General features: G+C 39.0%; 1 protein-coding gene across 1 annotated transcript in view; it reads left to right on the top strand.

Annotated features, from left to right (window-relative positions):
- The first annotated feature begins 1,783 nt into the window (after positions 1–1,783).
- LOC129769112 (uncharacterized) overlaps positions 1,784–23,872 on the top strand; it is a 159,841-nt gene continuing 137,752 nt past the window's right edge. Inside the window, exon 1 of the mRNA XM_055771151.1 lies at positions 1,784–2,563. The gene's annotated coding sequence lies outside the window, so the exon portion shown is untranslated. The remainder of the gene's footprint in view (positions 2,564–23,872) is intronic.

Genomic DNA, 23,872 nt, shown 5'->3' with positions numbered 1-23,872 from the left:
TTGTCATTTTATAATCCAAGAATTTCAATAGGGTTAAAATTAGGGGTTATATGTATTTTTTTAACCCAATTTAAATAAAAAATACAAAGAAAAATTCAGGATTTTTTTTTTTGGCATGGGACCACCATTATCGGTATCGAATATATAGTAATCGGTATCCTAGCGGTATCATATACAGTTTACGACTTATTCTCATGCCTACAATTTTTGGGTATATTTTCATCAAAATCGGTCAAGCCGTTTCGGAGAAGTTCGATCATGAGCATCGTGACACACGATTTTTATATATAAAGATTGTTGCTACATATTTCGTTTCTCCCGGCAGTTTATAGTTTGATCGTTCGCTGCCTCTTCATGCTCCGTGAGAGATGAGAAAATATAACCTGCAACCTTTTGATCAATAAGGTAATCTGTGAGAAATATCTCAAGGAAACCCGAATTCATCTCAACCAGCTTCTTCGAGTTTATAGAGCGATGCCAATAGCGACATGAAGCGACCAACTTTGGCAGCACCACACCAGCCGTGTAGACCGCTTGAAAGATTCATCCTTCTGGTAATCTCTCGAATTAATATTGGAGCCGATCGTTTTGAGCGCAGTTTTTTTTTGTACACACAATTACACTTATTCCCGTTTCCACTTCACACTGAAAACGAAATGGTTTTTTCCTGCGACGACAACGGTACGGTGTCGACATTTGTATACGAAATTAGTTTTCCACGAAAACTTATTGGCGATCTAACGCAAAACGTAAACGATCGGTGAGCCACCTGGATTTTGTTTTTGAACTAAGAAAATGATGATATGGTAACCTAAAACTCAAAAACGAATCACATATATTTTACTTCCGGGCTTTCCAAGGTAGTTCTCACATGCAGGAACCATGCATTTTTCAACTTGCTTTTGATTGTGCTCTCCAATTTCCTTTTTTGATTCAACCATTGTCAATATTTATACTGTTTTCACTACTGAAAGAGGTAAGAAAATAACATGTTACATATAAAATTGTGCAAAATTAAATTTCTTCCAAACTCATCGCAACCAAATAATCTTTTATGATTATAACATTGTAATTTATGGAAAGAAAATAAACCTTCCATAAGATCACATTGCAAAATTTAAAACCATCATCATTTTCACCGCAGTGCCGCCTAGGTGTAGATCTTTACGTTAGATCGCCAATTATAATTAGAACAGTCTCTAGATACAATTTTTGTAAAAGATTATTTTACCACATGAAGAAAAAAAAGCTTTTCATTCACATTGAACAATAATTTGATACGGAGAAGTCAATTTCTATTTGAAAGGTGTTCATTCTGCCTAAAGATTTGATAAGCCTCGGTCAATTAGTGGGAGCCCAAGCTTCAAATTGAATTATCTCAAAATAATGATTTTGGCGCTTGGTTGGTTTTGGCAGAACCCCGACCAATTATGATTCGGATTCTAGGATAAGATTGATTTGTGTCCGATAATTTTTTCACGTATTTGGTACCAAAAAAGGCAATCTTCAATATTATTTTTAATTTTAGAAATCTGTTTATTTAGCCTGATAATTTGTTACAATTTTGCTTCAGAAATACGGAACACGAAATTTAATGCCGACAACGCGACAGCTGTCATTTTCATGAAACGCCTGAAACCCACTGTCAAAAATATGCCGCAGAGATGACAGCCGGTGCTGTGAGTTTTTGCTCTCCTTTTTTTTGTTTATGTTTCTTTCTCGCGTACGCGTACTGCAGTTCGGATTTGGGCTTCGCGTCATTCGAGCTGTGGTGTAGTTTCGCATGGTTCGGCAGCCAGTCGCTTTCCAGAAACCGTTAACAAAAGTTCGTTCGCTGTGATCGGCTATCGCAGTGTTTTTACAACGTGCGCGTTGCATATAGTTATATATTTACTCTCACCGTGTTTCACCTTCCGCTGCTGTGCAGTTTTCTTTTTTTTTGTGTTTTTCACGTGTGGAAACATTCAATTGATACATACATTTCCAAAGTGTCTGAAGTTATTTGTGCGTGATTGGTTCTAAAGTTAGTACACAATAGTGCACACCGGAAGCAAAAAGTGTGTTACAACAGCGTTTTGTTGGTCGTTATTATCAATGAAAACGTTCCATTGAAAAGGAAACAGTGCAGAGTGTGTGGCCGCAGAAATAATACAATAGAGAAATAAGTTTGTTCCGAGCGAAGCGAAGAAAGTGGGCGAAGGATAAAAGGGGAGCAAAATTTTGCCCGGAAAATCCTACGCTACGTTCGGGGTGTGCCAGTAATGAATATTGATCGAATTAATTATATCTTGAATGGAAGTTGAAAAAGTTTCGAATCAAAAGGGAAGGTGAAAAGTTTCTTGAGTTGCATTTTTCCATTCACGCAAGCAGTGGCTCTGTTGCTTAGTGCGGGGAGGAAAAAGAAAAAAAGAAAGGAAAAGAGGTCGCAAAACGAAATTTTCGAAACGCGTACAACGCCACGGAAAGTTCCCCCTATCAATTGCTCTGGATAATAGTGTTTGTAGGGGTCGGAAGGAGCAGCATCAGCAGGAATAAGGGAACCAAAAAAACAAGGAATTGTACGGTGAGTGTGTTGACAATACATATTGCCAAATGCATTTTATTTGTCTGAAACTTTTTGATTCACAGGAGAAAAGAAAGGGTCCACAATTTATGTTATTGAGGGCTGCTCTAATCAATGGATTTTTATATTGAACCGGACGTGTTGATAAGGAGTGGGTGGATGATATAATTGCTATGTTCCAGGATAAGGGATCGGTTCCATTGTTGCCAGATTGTACCGTCTCCCTTTTGCCCTCAGGAACATACAAAGCTATGCTATATGAAGTACGTCTTAAAGTACCTGATTCGAAAGAGTTAGTTGCATCACACGGTAATCCCATTTCCGAAACGAATTATTCAATTATTTCTCAATGAGCTAATTCATGAAATTGCTTATGCCCCGGATTATCCACGCTTGACTTGGCATCCGGAAGCCAAGCTTCGCCCCGGCTGCTTGGAGATTCTACAAGTGGGCCTCCTTGTTGTTTCGTATTTTCGCATTCTTATCCGAAGGAGCTAACTAAAACTTCAAGGTAACTTTTCCACCGATATATCGATTGGTTCCGAGATCCGTTGCTTCCCCGCCTTCCTCCGTCGTTGTTGCACCGGATGTTTTGTTGTGCTTACGTTGTACACGGGGCAGGGAACACGAGAGCGTTTTACTGTTAAGAGACCTGCTTTGGAGAGCCGCCGATGTGGAACAATTTCTTCCTGCTGATTGACTTTCCACCGCGGCCTCTTTTCGCGCTGGCGGACAGGTGGGAAAAAATAAAGCAAGAAGCATCGAGCGGGTGCATAGCAATGACCTTGAACGGTATCCAGTTTCACCTCGAGTGAGGTGCGTTTGATTTTTTTTCCATTGATTATTATTCTCTCTTCCCAACCATTTTTTGTTTGATCTTATCTGGGTTTTCGGCAGCTGGGAATCGGTACTGACGTGAGGCCAGGTTGGCAGGTAGCAAACTGCTTTCTGTTTCGAGAGCTAGCCAGCTGTCATTGCAGGACCCAGCATTGTGCGCTGCTTCGGCTGTGCTTCTTGTACCTTAATTTATACAAATGGTGGTAAATTCGCGTGATTTGCTTGGGTTCGCAGGCCCATCGCGTGACACGCTACACTTATTTTTGCCGATTTCCCAGAGTCGAATATCCGAGACACGGGGGAGGACCCAAACGAATTATAGCGTGTAGTCACGTTTACCATGGAATGTAATCTATCCAATGTTTGGGTGGTTTATTTCAAACGGTTTGCGACATACCTTGGTTGCAACACAGTCTTTTTTCCGTTTTCTTGTGGTAAAGCAGAAGAATTCTTGTTTTCTGAATTGTTGACACTGCTAAATTTTTTTCGTCAAGTCAGATAGAATTCCCGAAGTTTTTAATCTGTTCGTCGCACCCCAGTTCCTCTGATGTCACGATGTAGTTAATTTTTGCCCTGTTATTCTTGTCCACTGTATAGAAACAATGTACAGTAGAACCCTGATTATCCGCGGAATAGTCGGGCAAGGTCATCGCGAATAACGAAATTCGCGGATAACGCAATTATGGACTAAAAATGAAGTGCAAACACGAAAAAAATCACATTTCAGCATAAAAACTATGTTTTATCAATACATCATTAAATCATTTATCAAGAAATCATTAAACTATCCATCTATAAGGTCGTGTGCACCAGTGGTCAGATAATGTGAAAGTCATGACCAAAACAAAAGAGCATGACCCTACCACTCACTGGCGAATTTCAGGAAGGTTTGTAGATTTACTATGGAACTCGCTGTCGCGAATAATCCGCACCGCGAATTATCCGTTCGTGAATAATCGGGGTTCCACTGTAATTCAATATTCCAACTCTTTCTTATAAGATGGCGTGCGACTCTCACTATAGAATTGAATAGTTCTATTGGGTGTGCAACATGATTCGTTCCGTTTTTTTGCATGAAAAACACATTTATTTGAATAATAAAATGTACAGGGCGGACTCGATTATATATGATTCGATTAAAAACAATTTTGGACTCGATTATACAGTTTGAATTTTTTTTTTAATTTTTCAAATATGACTTATTTCAAGAAAAAAAATTAAGGGGTTGGGGTTATATCTTGGACACGACCGCGTATTTTCGACGTATAACTACGCAATTATATTGTACAATCCACTTGTTTACCACTTCGAATATTATTTTAGAATGCATCGAAATTTTTGTAATAGATTATGTTCTTCGTTAGAAATAAATTTGATCCTTTTACGTTTTATATGATGCCACGGACTACCAAAATATGTGAACGGAAAAATTGGCTTCTCAGTTAAAAAATACGTTTTAGGGAAACATATTCCGGTCTGCACAACGACAAGCGAGTACGAAAGTACCCCCCACTTGCATGTATTTGCAAAGCGGATTCCCCCAGGCACATTAATTTTGAAGTCCGTGTTAGGGAAACACAGCTCGGTGGGAACAAAAATACCCCCGACTTGCATGTATATTTGTAAAGCCGATTTCCACAGGTACATCGATTTTGAAGTCTGTGTTGGGGAAATGTTAAATCGGGCCAATCAAAACTTGGCTGTTAGGGCGTTTAGATAACGCTTGACATTTTACAGTTATTCAATTGTTCATCTCATGAAAAATAACATTTTATTAGTTATGATAGACGCGTAGAAATATTTTCTATCAATTGATGCAAAAATCTTTCTGATCTGTTAAGAAATGTTCGAGTTATAAGCATGCGAAATACGTGTAGGGTTAGCAAACAAATCGGCAGAACAAATGTATGAGAAAAAAGGAAGTTCTACCAGTTTTCATGAATTTAAACCGTTTAGAGATTATCGAATTATAATGTATAACATATCAAACAAATCTTAGAGAATTTCCAATTCGGTTGGTACGCTAATCATAAGAGTTCGTTCACAGTGAAAATAGTTATTAACGTTAACTTTATTTCATAAAAACGTGACCTGTTTTCTGATTTGGCACCCTTCCTGGAAGACGTAGTTCAAGATTGTAAGGATTTGTATCTATTTCACGACCGCATATTTTCGACGTAGAACTACGCAATTACATTATGCAATCCACTAGTTTACCACTTCGAATATTATTTTAGAATGCATCGAAATTTTTGTAATAGATTATGTTCTTCGTTACAAATAAATTTGATGAACGTCCTTTTACGTTTGATATGGTGCCTACGACTACCAAAATATGTGAACAGAAGAATTGTCAAACGATCATTGTATTTTCATTTCCCTCTGAAATTATTGTACATCTCATGTTTACGTAGTTCTCGAACCGCGAAAGTTCATTCAGCTCTAGCATCTGAAATGATGATTTTCCCAGGCTTCTCAGTTGAAAAATACGTTTTAGGGAAACATATTCCGGTCTGCACAACGACAAACGAGTACAAAAGTACTCAACACCAAAAAATACCCCCGAATTGCGTGTATTTGCAAAGCGGATTCCTCCGGCCACATTCATTTTGAAGTCCGTGTTACCGAAACACAGCTCTGTGGGAACAAAAATACCACCGACTTGTATGTATTTGCAAAGCGGATTCCCCCAGGCACAATCATTTTGAAGTCCGTGTTAGGGAAACCGTAAATCGGGCCAATCAAAACTTGGCAGTCAGGGCGTTTTACATTTTACAGTTATTCAATTGTTCATCTCATGAAAAATAACATTTAGTTAATTGTGATAGACGAAGCGTAGAAATATTTCCTATCAATTGATGCAAACATCTTTCCGATCTATTAAGAAATGTTCGAGTTATAAGCATTCGAAATACACAAATCGGCAGAACAAAGTAAGGAGAAAAGGAAATTCTTCCAGTTTTCATGAATTTGAACCGTTTAAAGATTAGCGAATTGTAATGTATAGCATATCAAACAAATCTTAGAGAATTTCCGATTCGATTGGTATACAAATCATGAGAATTCGTTCAGAGTGAAAACAGTTATTAACGTTAACTTTATTTCATAAAAACGTGACCTGTTTTCTGATTTGGCAACCTTTCCTGGAAGACGTACTACGTAAAAAAAGTCGAAGAAGGTCGGGTCAGTGGCCGGCTGATTTGGCGTGGAATTGTTCCCCTGTATTAATACATTATAGTAAAGGGTGTGTCACATCCAATTGCATTACGGAAAAAACGCTGTAGAAATTCGCCCAGTAGACCGATCCTTTTGAAAATTTTAGACAGTAAAATAAAAACTATTAAACAACTTTTGGCATTTTCTTTTTATTCATACTTCGAGCCCAAGCCCGTATGCTCGCACCTTCCTCTTTATCCCGTCCATAAGGTTCTGTACAACGTCAGGTTGTAGTTTTTTTTGAACAGAAATCCATTTTCTCTTGAAGTCCGCCTCCGATTTGACAACTTTTGGGTTCTTCCGGAGGGCCTACTTCATAATCGCCCAATATTTCTCTATTGGGCGAAGCTCCGGCGCGTTGGGCGGGTTCATTTCCTTTGGCACGAAGGTGACCCCGTTGGCTTCGTACCACTCCAACACGTCCTTTGAATAGTGGCACGAAGCGAGATCCGGCCAGAAGATGGTCGGGCCCTCGTGATGCTTCAATAGTTGTAGTAAGCGCTTCTGTAGGCACTCCTTAAGGTAAACCTGCCCGTTTACCGTGCCGGTCATCACGAAGGGGGCGCTCTGCTTTCCGCAAGAGCAGATCGCTTGCCACACCGTGTACTTTTTGGCAAACTTGGATAGTTTCTGCTTGCGAATCTCCTCCGGAACGCTGAATTTGTCCTCTGCGGAGAAGAACAACAGGCCCGGCAGCTGACGAAAGTCTGCTTTGACGTAGGTTTCGTCGTCCATTACCAGGCAATGCGGCTTCGTCAGCATTTCGGTGCTCGCGTCTTCCCCACCATGTTTTGCCTTTCGTCGCGGTTAGGAGCCTTCTGAACCTTGTATGTACGCAGGCCCTCAGGCCCGCAGGCTGGACGAATGAACTTGACAAATTCAGCTTATTGGCGACATCCCGGACCGAACTTCTCGGATCACGTCTAAACTGCTTAACTACGCGCTTGTGATCTTTTTCACTGACGGAGCATCCATTTTTGCCGTTCTTCACCTTCCGGTCGATGGTTAGATTCTCGAAGTATCGTTTTAGTACTCTGCTGACCGTGGCTTGGACGATTCCCAGCATCTTACCGATGTCCCGATGTGACAACTCCGGATTCTCGAAATGAGTGCACAGGATTAATTCACGACAATCTTTTTCGTTCGACGACATTTTTCCAAGTTTACGAAAAATTGACAGTGAAGCATGGCCAACGTGATCTATACACTCTTATCTGATTATAAGCGAAAGCTGAAGATATAATTCCTAAAAATTAAATTTCTACAGCGTTTTTTCCGTGATGCAATTTGATGTGACACACCCTTTATTATATTTAAGTATTGACCATCGCTAGGCACTACTTTTCGCCATTTTTTCTGGCAATTTACGCATTCCGTCGCGAAAGAAGCGTTCATCTCTTGAAGCCAAGAACGAATCCAGCCAGGTTTTTAAATCCTCTTCTGAACTAAAGCGTATTCCACTCATGCGTTTAGTATTGATCGAAACTAATTGTAGTCGGGAGGGGCAAGGTCTGGGCTATGAGGCTGGTGAACAAGAAAATGGGGTATAGAGAGTATTCAAGAAATATTCTCGTGAAGTGACAAAAATGGTTAAAGAAGTTTATGTGCAGATGCTTATGAGCAGTCTGAAGAGAAATATCAGAAAAAAACGAAATGTTCTTCCTGAAGATCCTTCCTAATTTCGTTTAAAAAGTTAGGGAGCAAGAATGTTACTAGTAGAATTCTCGCGTAACTTTTGAAAAGGTCCAATGTAATATTTTCGTCAACTCGAGAAAAACGAAGTTGAAGACCCGAACATTATTCCGCGAATTGTCTTAAAAGTTATCGATCTTTATCGCTCCTCTCACCACTAGCGATCAAGAATAGCTCTCCAAAACCAATTGTAGCTGTTGTTCCGTGATTTGAGTTTAAAGTTGAAGCCAAGGAGCGAAAAATGTTACATTGGACGTTTTGACTGCCCGCGTTTGCACATTGGACATATTACGTTGCACGATGAGAATTTGAAACTAACTACTAAACAACAATCCAAAAATCAGCATTTCGTTCTAAAGACAGATTATTATTGTTATCACCCGTTGAATTGAACTGAAATCGATAACAACTACTGTAAGAAACGAAAACTCAAAACATCGTGTTGTTTTGACTGCTTTGTTACTTCGGACGTTTCGGGCATCGGAGGAAAGTGGCGTCCGAAGTAACAGCCGGGTGCTTAAAATCCGAATCTGTACATTGGATATTTTTTGTATCGGCGATAAAAAGATGAAGAAAATAGATACGTGAACGATTGTTTTTGTAATGCATTCAATGATTGAAGACTAATTGCGTGCATCCATTAACTCGATTTGTTTACATTTGTTACATAGGACCTTTTCAAAAGTTACGCGAGAATTGACCTATATTCATGAAACATAACATTGAATTTACACAAAGCAACAAAAATTTCTTGACGATCTGAAATTCAAGGGCAATTTTTTCATTTGTTTATTACAATTTTTTTTTACAATTACAAATTTTTCTCACAAACTCGCTCCTTGATAGTTTTTATATGCAATCATAAATTCTTCAGCTACAATTTCGTAACTAAAGTTGGTTCTGAAATACACGGACCCTTTTCAGAAGCGACATTTAATTCAAAATAGCATTCTTAATCGTTGAAAATTTTTAGTCTCATATACCGAAAGCTCTTGCATAGTGTCTCCCAAATTGGTAACGAATCTCAATTTTCGGCAGTCACCGATAGCCCCGCAGTTGACAGCCAACTTATAAATTAATCGCTGACCATTTTGCGAACCCCACATACGGAGCAGGTATTAATCTCTTCATTCAACTCGATCAACCGATTTGTCACTCAACGCGAAGTGGGGCGCTCATTAGTTCACTGAACCGGCCATAAACGAGTTATTAGTAGCGCTGCCATATACCGCCGCCGTCTGCCCTAAAGCTGCAACTTGTAATCGAGCTTAATCCAAAACGGGCGCCCCATCGTATGTGACAGCTGTCAGTGCCGCTCGTAAGCACACTCTTGCCTTACATAACACTACATTGTACTTTCATTGTTTCCTTTTACGGCTCCATTCTCGGGCTCTAATCTTCGATCGGCTTCTCTATGCCACGGGTAAGGGTTTCTATTCGGTGGCGAAAATAACTGTTTTTCACGGAAGTCATCGCAACGTTTGGTCTCCGATAATTTCGCTTTTTTCCGCACTTCTCCTCTTACCCAAACTTCCCGAATATAACCACAATTCTCTCGGCTGCATGAGAATAGAACCAGGAATGACTCATTGTACCAAATGAATATTAGCAGCTTTTTGGTTCCAAACCATCCAAGTTATCGCCATCTTCGGAAACTTGCTCGTTCCTTTCAAACAACTGCAGCTCTGCAGTCCCAGGAGAATGGACCACCGTAACGCGGGTCGTGGCAAGTCAATTTCGAAACCATACGAACACCCCCCGCCCGGTAACGGTTGCCAATAACTTGTAGAAGTATAGCTTACAACGAACACCGCCGATCGACCGGCCGTCCGTCAGTTTAGTGCTCTTTGTCGATGACCTTTCCCAGCTGGATGAAACTGCAAGTACTTGACACAGTGCGGCTGCACGGCGCAACACCACACAGCTGCACACAGGTTGAAAAACAACTACAACAACTGGAAGTTGAATGTGGGCTCAGGCTGGTTTTTGAAACATATCTTGTGTTTCGATTCGAATCGATTAAATTCGATGTGATTCCCACGTAGTATTATATTTATACTTTTTCGTGTCCGATTACGACGCGCGGTGCCCATTCAAATACGAGTGGGTATCCCGCAATGCAATGTCCTTTAGCTGGGGCCTAAAAAGCGTGATTATTCTTGACCTTTGGGGACACTACTCTGCCAAGTAATTTCCCTTCATTTGGCGCCAGTTGCGAGCGATTGGGTGTATTTGTTGTCTGTTTATATTCAGGTTTTTATTTTCATACTATATTTTGTTTATTACTAACACTGGTTGGTTACACTGTTATTTCGCAATGAAAATGTTCAAATTCAATAAAGATGAATACTTTTCAAATTGCAAGGAAACCCATTATTTCTCCTATAAGATTGAGGAATATTAAGTATAGGACGGATGTGATTTGTTCTAGAAGGGTTTTCGTGTGGACCCCAAAATGCAGTCCTGGTTTTCGAATGTATCACAAAAATAATTGGTATGGTGTTTTTAGCCTGCCTTCTTTCTTCCTGATTGAGCATCCTGAACAATGCTCTTTATATCTTCACAGTGTTGCACTTCATGGAGTTTTCCATTAAGCATTTGCTCAAGCATGGACGACAACTGTTGTTTATACAGAGTACCGGTATCTATTATTCATAGGGCCACCGTGGTGATTCGTGAACAAATTCACTAGACATTAAAATTCGTTTAGAAAAAGTATAAACTGATACATTGTTGCATACGGTATGAGATTAGTATACCTGATGTGGCGGTTAAGAGCAGACAAACGACCGCAAAGGGATCAATCCTTTGCGGTCGTTTGTCTGCTCAAAACAAAAATAAACATAAAGTATATATTTTATAACAATATGGATCAGAATAAACGTTGTATGATTTTTTCTAAGCATCTGATATTGAGTTATTAATTCTTTATTTTCACATTTTGTAGTGCCGTGTGAAGACATTTGAGAAAGTCACCTAGCATCTCTGATTGATGAAGACATTACGATTCAAATTATTATCTCAATGAATCGTTTCAGATATATGCTACACGGATGACAAAGACTATGTAAACTGAAGAAACTGATTTCGTATGCGACATGCGACATGCGACATCGATTGAAAATGTTGCCACAAGCCATTTTGAAGAAACACTAAGGGCCTGATTCCCGAATATACTACACGGTGCGAACGAAATAAACGGCACGCCATTGAACTACGTTTTACGAGTTAGTGAAGTGTCGAAGATAATAATGAGTTTTCAGGCAGAATGAGCACTTTTCAAATAAAAAATCATTAATGAAAATCAACTTCTTCGTATCAAACTGGTGTTCAATGTGAGTGGAAAACTTTGTTTTGTTCATGTGATATAATAATCTCATACAAAAATTTCACCTGAATATGATTTGATATTATAATGATAAGTTTAGTGGGAAACTAATCTCGTATCCAGATGTCGACACCGTACCGTTGTCATCGCGGATACGTTTCATTCCGTTTCCATCGTGAAGTGTATTCGAGAATCAGGCCCTGAGTAAAAATTATCGTGTAACATGTCAGATGACAACGATGAAGGAGTCACTATACTTACTAATAATAATTGGGTAAAAAAAATAACTTGAAAGGTTGTCTTCGAGACACAACCATATAATTGACATACGATGTTTGTTACATGCTGATTTTGAATGAATCTGAAAAAAATACGCCAAAATTGCAGTTGACCAATTGCAGCAATGGCCTTGTTGCTCAATCGAAATCATATTCTCTCGCTCGGGTACAAATACCACCGAAAAAACAGTACAAATGCTTGAAACATCAGTGGCGATTCGAATCACAGCGCGGTCTGCACAAATATATGGTGCCCAACTTTGGAATCTGTGTCAGGAAATGACGTTGTGGTCTTATGTGTTTATGTCATAACTTGGTTCGGTTTATTAGTCCGCATATGGTAAAAGCTTTGCGGTTTGCATAAATTTATGAGAAACTAGAGGCTCTCATTCTAAAGCTATTTTAATAAACCAACAATTGAAACATTTATGATTTTCTATATTCAAATCGATTTGTTCAAGAATTCCGTGAATCAATCAAGAAATTACTGAGCCATTAGATTAGTACTCAAGCTTTTTTCCGAAGGGGCCACAAACACGTTTTAATCAAAGCGTCGCAGGTCACCAAATAAATAAATAAAGAAAGTTGGTGTCCAAGACACGACCGCATTGTTACCGTAGGACTACGAAATCATCAAGCAAAACGTCAATCTGAGCAGATTTTCAAATCAACTCTCAGAACGAATATGCACCCTTGATAACTCGCTGTCTATAGCGACACTGAAACACTGAACTTACTGAATATCGAAGACGTTTTTCAGTATCTCTTAGCAAAATTACATTTCCAACGCTCCAAACATTCAGAACGCCAACAGAATATCCGAACCAAATAGGAGAGTGTGGTGAGATGGCGGCGTCGACGGTTACCACTGCGGAACAAATTTTAATCTTCAGATTTCAATCGAAGAACGCAACTCTTACCGTTGAAAAATACCTTTTTCATATCCGGCTTGAAGCTCAACAACAGGTATCGTGTTGCATCGTACCTCGTCAGTCGCCATTCGGCCAAAATTTTCATCAATAAGAAGTGACTAACGTTGCACATCAGTTGTCTTGTGTTTCTAATAAAATGTTGCAAACACGGGTAGTATGTAATCGCTAACTGCTGCAACATAGCTCCTCTGATGTTTTTGTCGTTTTTTATATCACTCATTTATTTTTACGGGCTCAGTTACATAAGTTTGAAGGAGCCTAATTCTTAATTCTATCCTGTAATCACATTTTTACTTATTCTATGGTTAATAGGATGGGGAACAGATTGTTATTGTCCTGTCACATCAAATTGCATCACGGAAAAAACGCTGTAGAAATTCGCCCAGTAGACCGATCCTTTTGAAAATTTTAGACAGTAAAATAAAAACTATTAAACAACTTTTGGCATTTTCTTTTTATTCATACTTCGAGCCCAAGCCCGTATGCTCGCACCTTCCTCTTTACCCCGTCCATAAGGTTCTGTACAACGTCAGGTTGTAGTTTTTTTTGAACAGAAATCCATTTTCTCTTGAAGTCCGCCTCCGATTTGACAACTTTTGGGTTTTTCCGGAGGGCCTGCTTCATAATCGCCCAATATTTCTCTATTGGGCGAAGCTCCGGCGTGTTGGGCGGGTTCATTTCCTTTGGCACGAAGGTGACCCCGTTGGCTTCGTACCACTCCAACACGTCCTTTGAATAGTGGCACGAAGCGAGATCCGGCCAGAAGATGGTCGGGCCCTCGTGCTGCTTCAATAGTGGTAGTAAGCGCTTCTGTAGGCACTCCTTAAGGTAAACCTGCCCGTTTACCGTGCCGGTCATCACGAAGGGGGCGCTCCGCTTTCCGCAAGAGCAGATCGCTTGCCACACCATGTACTTTTTGGCAAACTTGGATAGTTTCTGCTTGCGAATCTCCTCCGGAACGCTGAATTTGTCCTCTGCGGAGAAGAACAACAGGCCCGGCAGCTGACGAAAGTCCACTTTGACGTAGGTTTCGTCGTCCATTACCAGGCAATGCGGATTCGTCAGCATTTCGGTGTACAGCTTCCGGGCTCGCGTCTTCCCCACCATGTTTTGCCTTTCGTCGCGGTTAGGAGCCTTCTGAACCTTATATGTACGCAGGCCCTCCCGCTGCTTGGTCCGCTGGACGAATGAACTTGACAAATTCAGCTTATTGGCGACATCCTGGACCGAACTTCTCGGATCACGTCTAAACCGCTTAACTACGCGCTTGTGATCTTTTTCACTGACGGAGCATCCATTTTTGCCGTTTTTCACCTTCCGGTCGATGGTTAGGTTCTCGAAGTATCGTTTTAGTAGTCTGCTGACCGTGGATTGGACGATTCCCAGCATCTTACCGATGTCCCGATGTGACAACTCCGGATTCTCGAAATGAGTGCACAGGATTAATTCACGACGCTCTTTTTCGTTCGACGACATTTTTCCAAATTTACGAAAAATTGACAGTGAAGCATGGCCAACGTGATCTATACACACTTATCTGATTATAAGCGAAAGCTGAATATATATTTCCTAAAAATTAAATTTCTACATCGTTTTTTCCGTGATGCAATTTGATGTGACACACCCTTTACATAACGGCGAAAAAGTCGATTTTGTTTATTTTGTCGCTCACGTCTCCTTTATAAACATGAGCAGTGAAAGCTCAGCATCCGATTCCCAACTTTGTTTCTGGTTTAGCAAACTTGTTTCAAATGTAACAACTTTGATTCGGGATCTCATATACGGATTCTAGGTACAGATCTTTATTCTAAGTTTTGATTCAGAATTCCAAGAGTTCCAGAAACAGTTTCGAGAATGGTGTTTCAGACTACTGATTTCAGTTTCAAAATTACAGTCTTCCTCTGGATGCAGGATTGTCATCAATTTCCTATTTAACCAAATAACTTGTCGATTTAAGAATCCGGTTATAGATCATAATGTCCTTATTTTGGATTTCGTAGCCATATGTTCAAATTCCTCTAGCATATCCTAGATTACTGTTCTACTGATTTAAAACTCATATTTCAGATGCAAATTTAACATTAAACCCTAAGATCTTGAATTTGGTTCCAAATACAAACGAAATTCGGTATTTGAGATTTCATATTCATATCACTGGCGTCTCGTCCGCCTGTCGTAGGACAGGTAGACAATTGATCTAAATTTTTTATTTAATTTTTTTATTATTTCACATCTGTAGCATGGATGAGGAATTATCGAAGGTAATTTATTCGTAATTTCCACATTAATTTGAAAATCCTTATTTTTTTTTGCTTGGGTGAAACTTCTTCACCGTGAAGAATGAATCTGATGGGACTGATGGGACTTGACTACACTACCAACCCGCACGCAATACAACAAAACACTACGGAATAAGCAGTAACGACTACCGGGTTCAAACTTTTCATCTGAACCCGCCATCATTCTAACACTTTTCTGCATCTTCATGTGCGACAGGACAAACGCAATCGGCTATGTATGAAGCGATCACTACTACTAATGCACTGCCTTGCGTAAAAATGGTATTTGAGGTTCAAAGTTTTCTGCTGAACGAAGCCGATGGAAAACACGCACACTATTGTTGATTGAACAGGTTACTCAATTGGTCACGCGTCGCCTTTGATTCATATATCTGATTTCAGGATATCAAAATTTTAGATTCATATTGATCATCACTGCTTCCATGTTTCAGCTTCTTTATGCCCAATTCGAGAGTCGATATACGAAATTCAGAACCAGAATTAATCTGTATATTCTTAAATTTCATACACATATTACAGATTATCAATGTTCTCGAATTTTATATTTTGATTATGGATCGTTTTTAAACCCCAGACATAGATAAAAAATACAAGTTTCCATATATCTTCTATGATTTTTCTTATTTTTGATTCTTGACAACAGCCAGATTCTTAGATTGTAGATCCCAGAGATTCGTAATCCAGATATCATATTCATTATCTGAGACAAAATTTAACGGTTTCGGTTGTAAACCTCGCCACGTTCTAACTGGGGAATGTTAGTATGATATTCGCTGCCAGAAGGATTGCCTCTATAGCGCGGATTCACTGTGGTGAGTGATGTCATTAATCGTGCGTTGTACGTAGGTATGGGGCTGTCCACATACCTCGTGGACAGAAAAAGCATGATTTTAGACACCCCCCTCCCCCTCCGTGGACAAGCGTGGACATTCCTTATACCCTCCCCCTGTTGTTCACGTGGACATTGCTCCGGTTTTGAGGAAAAAATCAAGAAATTTTATTTTTTTCGCTTAAATTTCATTTCAAGTTTGTTTCTATTTTCTATTCCATATTTTTTTTTGATAAAAATTATAGCCTTACTAATGGTAACGATTTGTCTTGAAATCTTCAATTTTTTCAACATTGTCCGGGAGCTCATTATTTTCTTCCGAATTCCATTTACGTTATCTCCATATCCATTTTAAAATATCGATTGTGAACTTATTCTCGAGTTTTTTTTAACGCTGGCTGGCTGTTTGAGTTTTCAAAAAATCAGACAATGAAATCAATGTTTGAAAACAGAATTTTCTCGTCTAAACATCAATGACTTTCGCTTTTACAGGTTCGGTAGTGCCTAATGGCTATAATGAACCTAGTAAAAACAAAACATCTGCAGTATCATCGTGATCGATGATTCCGTTGACCTACAACCCTTAATTATTAAATCATGCTAAATATTGTCCTGAAAAATTCGTGCCGATTTTAAGGAAAAAACCAAAAGCATATTTTTGTAGGCATATATCTTTTCGATCATAGATGCACCGTTTTTTCCTGAATATTTTAGCATCCTTCATGTAACTTGAGAATTCCATCCTCTCAGAACTTATGCTATGCAGTAAGTTGAAGTTCTTACAAGAATCTTAACAGTTAATAATCTGAAGATGCAATACAAGTCGGACTCGATTATATATGGTCGACCATTTTTTTTCAACAATTATTTTCAAATCCTATACATAATCGAATCTCAAGAAAGGAATTTTTCATTAATGTATGAATGTCAAACATTAATAGAAAAATAGCTTTTTTGTGATTCGATTAAGTATTGGATTTGAAAATGAACGTTAAAAGTGAAATTGCGATTATATATAATCGAGTCCGACCTGTATCTGGTGAGTAAGGCGGGTGGAGTTTTAGAAGTGCCCTAGAAGCGTTTTGGATCGTTGATTTTAATACGTTCAGCTGCTAGCAGTGCTTGTTGGAATTCATCGAAACTAGTTGCTTGGTAGAAGCTCATGATACAGATTTTCTTTCAGTCCTACCAGACCCAGCCATAACTTTCTGCAAGTGAAAACCTGCTTCGGGGTTCCATTCACTTGCTAAGATTTTTTTTTAACTCAACATTCTTGTGAATGATTTGCCCTTCAGAATTCGCTACAAATATGTATTTTCGTCGCGTTGATGAAACGAATCTCAGATTGAGATAAGTCCCTTCAAGTGTTTTCGGTAAAATTAAATCCTTATTCCGGAAGACGGTCGGATTTGAAATTAGCACAATGTTGCGTTCTTTAAGAGGATATTCTATTCTAGAAATTTGAAAAAAAACCTTTTTTGTTCTTCATATATCTCTAATTCACACATTTAAGAATACCATAGAAGAGACTTCGACGACTTCGAGAAGAAAATCTCATTATTTACCAAGTTATAGCCATTTTAGTGATGCGATATCTTATCTAGTACGACCATAACAATTAACTTCAAACGCGTTTTTCTCGAAACATGTTTTTCCAAACTGGCTCTATCTATATTTATATGAATACAATCGGTATGCATCTCTCTATCGCATGAACCTATAAACAATCATAATTTCGTAACTTTACCATTTTAAAAAAATCAAGAAACTCGAAAAAATGTTTCAAATAGCATTTTTTTTCTTCAAATTTCCGCCATTTTGTCAAAAATCGCGTTTTTGACTTGTCCGAGGTTCATGTGATAGTGGCATTTTTACTGATTCAGAATCTGTTCGATTTGTTTGTTCCAGATAACCAGAAGGGTTGGAATCTTGTACACCATGGCACAACTTTTTTTTTGAACCCCCTCACTTGATCAGCTTCTAATTATGGATATATTTTTTTCCGTTCAATTTTTGTTTTATTGTTGAAAGATAGATAAACAAACAGTGATATAATGGATGATACAAATATTCTTTATTTTACTTTTGCGGAGCTCGAAGAAACGTCCGAAATTCGTGTATCTATCCCCCTTAATCTGATCGAGTTTGTGCAAATGTTGCAAATGTTGCAACCTTGAAATGCAGAATGCAAAAGTTTATTTCGATATTGCGATATGTCAAATCCGATCGGGTTCCGTAATATGGGTTTATGTGTAGTACATGCATTGTAGCGTTTTTCGTTATGTTTCGTTTCTCATAAACGTTGATTTTCGACATCTGTAGCGAATCTACTAATTCATGTGCATCAAGGATTAATCTTTTCTTTTAATTAATCAGCAGTAGCAGCATGAACTTTCCAGACAACTCAAAAAAAAGCGTATTACAAAAATTACCAGACATCAATGAAGAACAACGTCATTGCAAGAAATAGATCTCCAGAGATACGGCCCGTACACTCATGGAAGAATTTGTTGTTCGTTGCAATGTTCAGAAATCCTTGAGAGTTCTCGAAAAAAAACAAACAGTTTTGTCATCAAGAGCAAAAGCTGAATTCAACCCGCACTTAAGTCGTGAGTTTTAATACTACAAATTTCAGGAAAGAGGTTCAGTCATATGAAAAAAATATGGATGTTTGCCCGAGCAGCACTCTCAGACAGTTCAGTCTTTTTATTGATGAATACTGAGTACCCAGGGCGGGCGTGAAGTTCAAAAAATCGTGTGAATACAAAATAGATCTCATTCAATTTTGACTATTAACTTGAATGTTTTACTTTAAAAAATACTTAACGCGTCCAGGTGGACAATATCAAAACCCTCTCCCCCCTCGACAAGCGTGGAAATTTTCGTAACCCCTACCCCCCCTAAAGTTGTCCATGTGGTATGTGGACAGCCCCTATTTTGCTGACCTGATAAGATCACTGAGAAAATTCTTTTAAAAACCCTCGAACTATATATTTTTGTTCATCCCTCGTTTACATTTGAAAAATTTTTGGCAATCTGAGAAGGTCGCCGAGAAACTCCTTTAATATTCCTCGAATAGACTGACCCACCTGAGAAGGTCACAGAGGGAATTCCTCACTTTCAAGATTACAATGGGATAACAAACTATGCAAAAAACAATAACTAATCTCTCTCGAAGAAATGCTGCTGACAAAATGTGCCCGGCAGAGCAAAAGTGCAAGTGCTCCCGTGGTTTAGTGGTTAGCGTCACGTCTAACATGCGGGGGATGTAGGGTTCGCTTCCCGTTCTGGTCGGAGGGGTTTTTCGTCAATGAAATTTCTTCCGATTTGCACTGTTCAAGAGCTTGCCACTCGGAATACATTCAAGGCGTGTTATTTGTCATAGAAATCCCCACTAGGTACTAATAAAAATGGCGCGAGTGATACTACGTTGGGACGGCGAAGTTCGTCTAGAAACATTAGTGCCATTTGAGAAGAAAAGCAAAAGTGTCTGGAATTCAAATCATTAGTAAAAAATGTAAGTTTCCGGATTTCGAAGCATTAAGATATATGCCATGGTCTCCAGTAAACGAGCTATGCTATGTCTGTAATCCTGAACACAATTGAAAAATATGAAACTCGATTCCTCAACTTTTCACTCAATGAGTTCGTAAGAAAAGCTATGGAACAATGTCAAATATCGAAAAAGGAATTCGCTTTAATGTAATTACGTCAAACACAACACACTGAATCCTATTCGTATGCTCAATCTTTTTTTTAGGTTGAAAAATGGGATCCCACCGAAGCACCAAAAGAAAAACAAAACTTTACATCGACGCATTGCAACTGATACACTAATATGGAGATTGCAAAAGGCGTCTAATTAGCATCGAACTAATTACTACAAAACCTTACACAAGCTCAATCTGCTAGTAATTCACCAAATCACCCCAATGCACGTAATATCTCGCGCCGGCAATAGACGAAAAATAACCTAGTTACTCTGTGTTCCACTTGCCGCACACTGAACCGGAGGAAAACAAACCAGCAACAAGCGCACATCATGTGTGTGTGTGGTCTCCATCCTCACCTCTCCTTCAGTTTTCCCGGATTAACTCCGCCGGTTGGGCTGATTATGCATACAAGAGCGGCTTTCTGCTGTGACCACCCGGTCCATTCAAACTCCTGCAACGTTGGAATTGATCAGATTGATCAAATTGATAATTTTTCTTCTGTTTTGTGTTGATCCAAGCGAACAGTCTCAAGCTGCTTTTGTTGCCTGTTTATAAGGTTGCAAAAAATTATACAATTTTTTGCATTTCTCATTTCGATTTTTTGCAGGCAGCAACCGCAGCGACCACCCAAAAGTCTGAGCCATTCTTCTTCTCTTGGGCTTGGGCTGCCGCCATCAGCGAATCTAATGATCACCCTCTGCGGCCTTTCTAACCCCGCGCGCATTATGCCTCCACCATAATTGCAGGAAGAACCCGCCGCAATGGTCGAACTCTATCATCTCGCCAGGGCTATTGGAGGCAGCATTGCGACACGTAACGCTGCCACAATTTCGGCATCGGTGTGGCTATGGCATGCGAACTTTTTCCACAGAGACCGGCTCTTACACCGGGCTTGAAAACAAAAATATTGAATGGCGAAACTTTCTTTCACTTTGCTGCGTTTCAACGTTTCGAGATTTGCGGCTGCCAATTGGGGATTGTGGTGCTCGTTTGATGATTTGTTTTCTCACGGTTGCAACACACAAACAAAATATCAGCTTACTAATGAGCATTCTTGAAATTCGATACATAACCACCAATTGTGGCAGCATTCGAAAAGCGAAGCATTCACCACTTTGCCCCTTATTAAGTTCTATACCTAAGTGAAGGACTTGCTTCGAGAGATTTCTTTTGAATCACTCGGAGTTGGGAAATGGAATTGATATTGAGTTAGCGAAGGAAAATTAAGCTAAATGCAGGGAAGATGTTCTGAGAGAGTGTTTTGACGACGAAGCTTTTTTTTGCAAAATCCCACATTCTGTGGAAAGGATACTCGGAATGTTCTGTGAATCTAATTTGTGAAGGTGATGAACAGAATTATCTGAATTAACTAGAATGGAGTCAGTCCGGATTCACGGCAATTCAATTGTGTTGAAAATGAATTCGACTTGAAAAGGAAACTATCTTGAAAATGAAATTGACATACATGGGTACATGCTCTATAGAAATAGAAGACTGTTTTGATTCGTATTGATGTGGTGTACATAAGCGACCGTTATTAATATCATTATTAATAATGGTATTACCAGAAAACTAATTAGTACCAGAACATATTAATAATAATCTATTATTTTTTCTCTGACTATTTCAGTGTTGGCTAAGAAATAAACATAAAATCAAAACAAAAGATCTAAATCAAAACAATAAAATTTCTTCAACGTTTAATGCGAATTGAAACGAATAGCATTGCATAATTTTGAAGAAGCAAACACTTGACGCAATCCCTATCGAGACTAAACGATCGTTTCAAATGGGATTAATACGGCTTTTGAGTCAGCGCAAATATCCTAAATGTCTTGACTGACTCAAAATTTATGAATGCGACATGCAGTACTATAAATCATTTGCCAATATTGGACTCCAATTAGTTTGATTACCACCTGAATGTTTCGAAGCCGTTTCCTTCGTCAGTTTCAGTCATAAACCACATCTCAAGCTTCAAGATTCAGAAGTCCAAACACACACTGTAAATCCCCCAAAAATGATGCGATGTGGTGATCAGTGCTGGTTGCGTTTACGAGATAATAATCGGTGCATCCAAATGTAGCGAAGTGAGTCTCATTAGGTTCGAAAATCATTTACACGGCAAGGCTGCATCGAAACGATCCACAAGTCAAGTGCTTGTGATTTTTTTTCTCTCCTTTCAATAATCATTTCCTCCTCTCCGCGGTCCACGGCGTTTCGACGATGACGACGACGGGGACCTTCAATTAGTCAATCATATTCGGAAGTTACGTTCACATGTGACAACATTCTCTTGGCTGTCTGTTTACGTGCTAGGTCAGACCGCGGCGCGGCATTTCGATACGCGTTAAGTTTGCGATTATGTCGCCTGAAGTGGCAGATGTGTTTGATGTGTTCAGTGGTTCCATGATTGAAATGCTGAAGCTGAAATAGGATCGTCATATTTTTCACAAAGTGAAGTCGGAAGCTCTAATGGGCAGTAGAGGTATTGTATGTTTCAGTTGAATGATTACTTGGACATCTCCTTTTGCCGGATAATTATGGTTGGTTAGCAGTAGGAATGATTGATTATTTCTATTAGTTTTGGCACTTTTTCTTTTAAGTATTTTTGTACTATAATTGATCATCAATAATTTTTTGCTAAACGCAGATTCATTTACTATCTTTTTTAAACGAAATGAATATCTCTGGTAATCGAAGAATTCCACTGATTTAATTACGGGATTTTAATTGAAAACAATCGTTTTTGAGCAAAGCTGTATCTATTTCTCAACACAGTTTCCTTCGAGGGCAATACACTTGGTATAGCGAGTTTCCAAAATTTCGATTCCCCATCTGTAGTACAAAACGTCCAAGTCTTCGAAATATGCCTCAGTGACACTCTGCAGATTGCCTATTGGATTTAGGAGTATTGTAATGAATCCTAGTTTCATCCATTGTCACAAAACGTCGAAAGAAGTCGATTAAGCTTCAACAAAGCCAAACTATCTGTTGAATCATCAACGCGCCGCTGTTTTTGGTCGACGGTCAGCGAACGTGGCACCCATCGCGCGGATAACTTTTTCATGTCCGAAATGTCGTGCAAAATGTATCCCACTCGTTCTTTTCAAATGCCTACGACCTCAGCTAAGTCGCGTATCTTCACTTTACGATCGTTCAAAACGAGTCGATGCACTTGTTTTACGACTTCTGGATTCGGAGCCTCTTTTGGCATTCCGGAGCGAGATGCATCTGCGGCGCTTGCACGGCCCATTTTAAATTCACTAAATCACCGATAAACCGTTGTCCTCGAAGGAGCAGAAGTGGAATCACATTTCGTCAACCACTGCATTGATTGCTCAGGAGTTTTTTCCCATCAAAAACAGTGTTTGATCAAAATACGATACACCCATACCTCGCTATACGGCCGCTCTTTATACGGCATTTCGCTATAACGGCCCTCTTCAATTCAGGCACATTTTCGATTTACGGCCTGAAATATTTCGTTATAACGGCAAAAAAAATCGAGGATTGGTTCAAAAATCACTTCTGTACAGAAGTGAATAAATATTAGACACAATAACTTAAGCAACACTACTTGTGCTTTGAGTGCTTTGAGGCACCCCTAAATCATGTCCGATTGAGCAGAAATTTTACACAGGTCATTTTTTTGGACCAATAAACAAAATGTACATGGTCGGTTCTTTAAATTCGATAATTATTTCTTTCCCATGCCTTCATTGCCTCCCAAAAGGTCGATTTTCGGCAAAAAAATGTTTTCGAGATGACACCAGATCTCGAAGTTTCATGCATTTTTAAGTCATTTAAAATCGAAAAAAAAAATTCGATTTCCCAAGTTTCCTTTACTCGAGGATTTTCGAGGATCGAAAAATCGTAACTTTGAGCGCTTTGGGGCACCCCTAAATCATGTCCGATCGAGCTGAAACTTTGCGCAGGTCATTTTTTGGGCCAATAAACAAAATGTACATGGTCGGTTTTTGAAATTCGATGATGATTTTTTTCCATACATCCATTGCCACCCTAGTATACATACACATATTCCATGTAACATGAATTTGTTTCATTTTTATTCATAGATCATTGTTGGTTTTTATGTATGTATGTTTATGTTATGTAAGTTTTTTTTTGATTTAAATGAATTTAATTTTTGATTAAAATGAAATAAAAATGAAAAGATAAAA

This window comes from Toxorhynchites rutilus, chromosome 2, assembly GCF_029784135.1.
Source record: "Toxorhynchites rutilus septentrionalis strain SRP chromosome 2, ASM2978413v1, whole genome shotgun sequence".
Lineage (NCBI taxonomy): Eukaryota > Metazoa > Arthropoda > Insecta > Diptera > Culicidae > Toxorhynchites > Toxorhynchites rutilus.
This window is presented reverse-complemented; position numbering and strand designations above follow the sequence as displayed.